The 6,000-nt window shown below is 41.4% G+C and overlaps 1 protein-coding gene across 2 annotated transcripts in view; it reads left to right on the top strand.

The window, feature by feature from the left end:
• The first annotated feature begins 515 nt into the window (after window positions 1-515).
• The window catches only part of LOC109870739 (uncharacterized), a 45,016-nt gene continuing 39,531 nt past the window's right edge, over window positions 516-6,000 (top strand). For both annotated transcript variants that reach the window (XM_031805726.1, XM_031805725.1), the window contains exon 1: window positions 516-670. The gene's annotated coding sequence lies outside the window, so the exon portion shown is untranslated. The remainder of the gene's footprint in view (window positions 671-6,000) is intronic.

Genomic DNA, 6,000 nt, shown 5'->3' with positions numbered 1-6,000 from the left:
CTCCTATATCTATTGGGTAAAAAACCACTGTGTGCCATCACAGTAGCAAGATTTGTGACCTGTTGCCACGAGAAAAAGGCAACCAGTGAAGAACAAACACTATTGTAAATACAACCAGTATTTATGTTTATTTATTTTCCTTTTTGTACTTTAACTATTTGCACATCATTACAACACTGTATATAGACATAATATGACATTTGAAATGTCTATTATTTTGGAACTTTTGTGAGTGTAATGTTCACTGTTAACTTTTACTGTTTATTTCACTTTAGTTAATTATCTATTTCACTTGCTTTGGCAATGTTAACATATGTTTCCCATGCCAGTAAAGCCCTTAAAGAGCGAGAGAGAGAGAGGAGTAACCGAGATCAGAGAGTGAGTAGAATGCGCTTCAGCACTTATACACCGCTGCCGCCTGCCCCGCTTCCCGGTTTCCATGCCGACAGCGAGGGTTGTTCAGTTGGAGCATGCTCGGTAGGACTCTTTTCCGTTGACCGTAACGTAACAACAGCTAGGCAGAGAGAGGGCTGGAGTATTCATACACACACACATACGCACACACACTGCTAGAGCACAGCAGAGAAGAGTGTAGGAGAGAGCAGATGGAATCTAGCTGCATGCCTGCTGGACTGAGCTGGACTGAGACACACGCTTACTCACAACAAAGGTGAATCGGCAGAGATTCGTATCTCTCATGTCTTATGCATGTGTAGAATGTTGTTGTGTAATATTTTTGTCTTTCATGAGAATTGGACAGGAGGAAAGAGTTTTCATGGACTGATTTTGTACCAGGAATGAATGGGCAGTTTGTGTGCTATAGTCTACATGTGCTCTATACTCTGGGTAATGAACGAGGCACCTTTAATTTGAGCTAGGATGGCCAAACATATATACGCTGTTGATGATCTGTTACAGTAGATACTGTAAAGGCAGCACTGTGTATAACCAGAGTAAGGTTTCGTCCGTCTTGTTTGACTGAAGTGCACATTTCTACTTTATCCTGAAAGGTTGGAGAAAGCATCTCTTGCAGTGCGTATTCTAAGGATACATAAATTATGCATTTGCTGACAGAATTAAGCAATACAGTACCTAACGTTACTCAGCCAGAAATAAATGAATAAATTGTATGCTGTGCATGTATCACAGTGTTCTGTACTATAGACACGTCTGATAGGAGAGACCAACACGCTTGATATGTTTGTTTATTCAGAACAGACATCAGATGACTGCCTGTAGCGCTGGGTTATCTGTTAACTATGTATGTGTGTGCGTTCTCATGTCGTTCCCCTCTGATGCGCAGAGAAATGCCGATTATGAAAATCTTTATCCCACACCCCTGTCACATGACTTGTGTGTTGCGAGAAGGTGGTCACTCTCCAGTCATGCATTGCTGACCTTCTGACGATTATGTTGGCTGAGTGGGGCAGAGGCATGGTCATAACCATAGACATAGAATTACCAGCCATATTGAGTGTACCCAGGAGTTAAATTCCCGTTGTCTTTTGTTTTTCTAGTAATTATATTTCTATGGTCGTGACACTGGTGTGTTTTGCCATTATTATGTATGTGGTTTCTCATTTCGCCCCATTTCTCTGTCAGGCACACATGGCCGTCATTGTAAATAAGAATGTGTTCTTAATTGACTTACCTGGATAAACAAAGGTTAAATTTAAAAAATACGAATGATTCACCCCGTCCTCCCACTAGGCAGGCTAATGCATCCATGGGAGGATCAGGTGAACTGGGCAGGCTAATGAATTGGGGCGGCAGGGTAGCCTAGTGTTTAGAGCGTTGGACTAGTAACTGGAAGGTTGCAAGTTCAAACCCCCGAGCTGACAAGGTACAAATCTGTCGTTCTGCCCCTGAACAGGCAGTTAACCCACTGTTCCTAGGCCGTCATTGAAAATAAGAATTTGTTCTTAACTGACTTGCCTAGTAAAATAAAGGTAAAATAACAAATAAAAAAATCCATGGGAGAATCAGGTGAACTGGACAGGCTAATGAATCCATGGGAGGATCAGATGAACTGGGCAGGCTAATGAATCCATGGGAGGATCAGGTGAACTGGGCAGGCTAATGAATCCATGGGAGGATCAGATGAACTGGGCAGGCTAATGAATCCATGGGAGGATCAGGTGAACTGGGCAGGCTAATGAATCCATGGGAGGATCAGGTGAACTGGGCAGGCTAATGAATCCATGGGAGGATCAGGTGAACTGGGCAGGCTAATGAATCCATGGGAGGATCAGATGAACTGGGCAGGCTAATGAATCCATGGGAGGATCAGGTGAACTGGGCAGGCTAATGAATCCATGGGAGGATCAGGTGAACTGGGCAGGCTAATGAATCCATGGGAGGATCAGGTGAACTGGGCAGGCTAATGAATCCATGGAGTATCAATATTGTGTACTTATGCACTGGATCGTATCATGGGCTAGTCTGGGCTGAACCGGGCTGGGTTGCACTGGAGGCAAGCCTGTATCCCAAATTGCACCCGATTCCTTATGGGCCCTGGTCAAAAGTAGCGCACTACATGGGGAATAGGGTGCCATTTGGGACATACATATTGACTCCGTCTGCTGAATTCAGTCGCTCCAGGATGACCAGGGAGTGCACTGTAAACCCCAATGTACTGTGATCAAAACTTTTGAGGGACTCCATCGCACTTAATATATCATAATACAATTACGTAGTGATTTTGTAGTAATTACTCAAACCGATAGAGTCACTATGACCATGTAGTGGTTCCATATTTGAGTTCTATCAGCTTGAAAAAAAATGTGTAATGCCTTCACTAAGCCACGCCCCCAATAATATGTCCTATTATGTCTTTCCTTTTCGAGTGAATTATAGAGTTATCACCCATGACTGTAGGGACAGAGACATGGATGTTGAATGTGTATGTTGTTGGTCCTGATGCCTTCACCAAGTGAGTTCGTAGGCTAATGCTATCATTATAATGAATTAATAATGAATTATAATTAACTCTTGGTGACAATGCATTTTTTGTGACAATAAATTACATGTCTCATAAGGCCTTACTTTGAGGCCTAGCGTTACCCTAACTAATACAGTGGCCTGAAACTCATGATTTAGTTGGTTTTCTAAATTCCAGTAATTATCCCAAAATTCCCAGATAAAAAAAATATATAAACCTGGTTGAAAGATTTCCAGGAATTTTCCAAACGGGATTTCTAGAAAGCGTGGGAAACGTACCAGAATTTTACAACCCTACTTGCAAGTCACATTATGCTGGCATGCAAAGTGATGTGTATTCTTATTGGAATCCAGCCAGAGTTTGGATATCCAACAGCTTTCATTTTTATTGACCTGCAACCGGCAATCAGAATTACTGCCAGGGTTAGGAACAGTGTGAGGAGACTACCTAAACCATTTAATAGATGTAAAGCCCCCTGTTTTGGGGACATGCGTGGTTCTGGTACCGGTTCTGACCGACATTTTCGCTTATAAATTGAACTGTGGACACCATAGTATTGTATTGATCAGTAGCTCTGATTCACACCGACACAGAAGTATGTCTGCTGTGTGAAGCAGGATGTGAAATCTGACACCACTTGAAGCTGGGATATCCCTCCTACCATTTCATTCACTCATCTGACTGTCCAACTCTGGGCTGGACCTTACATCACAGCCACTAACAACATATTCCTTCAATCCTTACATTGTAGAGCAGCAGAGAGCGGTTTTGTCACTGTAGTACATTCAGAGATCAATTTATAGCCAGTTTTCAAAAATAATTAATGGATTTTAAACAAAAACTATTTGTCATAGACAGACAATATTAATATGAGATGAAAGGTGAGTTCCTGACGAGTCCAGGAAACTAAGTTAGAGCTCTGTGAGACGTTCACAGCAATAGGGGCAGACATTTTGAACGAGAGACCGTTAGAAAATATGCACATTTCTCTAACACTGAACATAAAAATATGTATTTTACACTTATAAGGAAGGTGAACTCATAGTTCGTTTTATAATTGGATTATACTATATTTAGAAAGCACAAAAGTCATTTCAAGCCTTATTCATACAGTTTTCTTGAATAGGATATACATCATATTAAATATTTCATATTTTCATATCTGTACTGTGTACTGTGTACTGGAGGCTGAGTCCTCAAAAGTGACTACACCTCAGCAATTTATAACTATTTTTACTAGAAAGGTGAGATGTAGAAGTATTTGAGTAAAACAAATGCCTTGGGGTTTACAGTGTAGGGAGCAGCCAGAGGAGAGAAGAGGAGGAGATAGCAGAGCAGCAGCAGTTAGCCCTACAGCCACATGGGTGGAAACATACAGCATGCAGGCTCCCCTGAATATTTCATCTGCTGAAAGAGAGAGTGGGGGGGTGAGAGAGGGGTACAGAAGGAGAAAGCCGGAGAGAGGTAGAGATAGATGTGCCAATAAAGCTATTCAGTTTAAATGTAATTGATAGTTGGAGAAGGCGAGATGGGGTGGAGCAGGGGTTAAAAAGAGGAGGAGAGTCTTTCACCTCATAAGAAATTGGAAAATAAATTGAGTTGATAAATGCAGGTTTGTACAATTTCAGTCAGAGCCAGGAGTAATGCAAGGTTGTGTGTAGCGTACGAGACAAACAGGTTCAGATGGGCGGCAATCATTTCAGTGCCCACCATTCAGGACTACTACCTAGAGGATATCCTGGGGATTTCGATGAGTTATTCAAAGAATATGGCTCCCCCATTCACTACACTGTAACAGTAGAATGGTACTTGGGTTACCTGCTAAAAGGGCGTTTTTTCAGTTGACGTATTATCTTCTTTAGCCAAGTATAATGGAAAACCCCTCTGATCTTAGCTACAATTGAAGTAGTTTGACACACTAATGCTGAAAATGCTCCCAAGATGAAAAGGAGTTGTTACAGCTCAGCTCACAGGTAAAAACACTGCTATTTTTGGCTCAGTAGAAATAGTGGCAGACAGTTTAGGCAGCATGGTGTAGTACATGGTGTCTGAGCTGGTGTGACTGAGTAATATGACACTTCTTCCTGTTACCCAGATATAACAGCAGGATATCCACCCTGTGCTGTGTTTGGATAATAGTGAAGAGAGATCTGAAGCTCTGTGCTCATCACGAGAGAGAGAGATTATAACCTCTCAGAGAGAACTTGTGCCGCTGTCCCTTTCTTTAGGAGAGGTGATTGTTAGCTCCTGTCGTGTCTTTACTATCGTTAAATTGAAGACTTCGTTTTTTATCAAAGATTCTCTGTAATTAGTATTACGCGATCAAACTGATTAATCAGTAACTGTAATTAACTAGGAAGTCGGGAAACCAAGGAAAATATTCAGATTACAAAGTTATCATTTCCTAAAATAACTTTTCAGGTATTTTCATATCTGATCCATAGTCTTCTGATTAATGAATTATTTACTTTACCTCACGTTAGTCTCATTCCAAACGTCGTAAATTGTTGGTTATCTGCACAAACCCAGTCTTCACTATGAGTCATCCATACATCAATTGTCTTAAATCATTTATTTATTACTAACTAAGTAATTCACAGAAATGCATAAACAAACAAACAAAGTCAATATGGTTACAAGAAATGATAAGGGAATCACCAATCTTTTATACCTTGTCCGAAACATTACATTTGTTCAGACCTCAAGTTCTGTGAGGTGGAAGAAATGATTTTGTTCTCTATGAAAATTCACTCTGTCTCTTATACTGTGTGGCCATGAGGCAGGGTCTTCTCAGGAATTTACGACCTCTCTCTGACCACAGCAGCCTAGTTGAAGGAGGCCGGGGGAGGCAGGGGGATGGGCTTGCTGTACCCAAAGAGGGCAACGTCATGACACTCCTTAGCCACCCTCAGCGGGGTTCATTTTAAATGGAACCATCCAGTTTTCAGGGATACAGTATCTTTAAACTAGTTTCCTTTCCCCCTAAAAAACAGATGTGGGGAACCCGCTCAGGCATTTATTTTATCTGCTACCTTAGGTTACTCCTCCTATTCCCTCTT

The sequence above is a fragment of the Oncorhynchus kisutch genome, linkage group LG26 (genome assembly GCF_002021735.2).
Source record: "Oncorhynchus kisutch isolate 150728-3 linkage group LG26, Okis_V2, whole genome shotgun sequence".
Classification (NCBI taxonomy): domain Eukaryota; kingdom Metazoa; phylum Chordata; class Actinopteri; order Salmoniformes; family Salmonidae; genus Oncorhynchus; species Oncorhynchus kisutch.
This window is presented reverse-complemented; position numbering and strand designations above follow the sequence as displayed.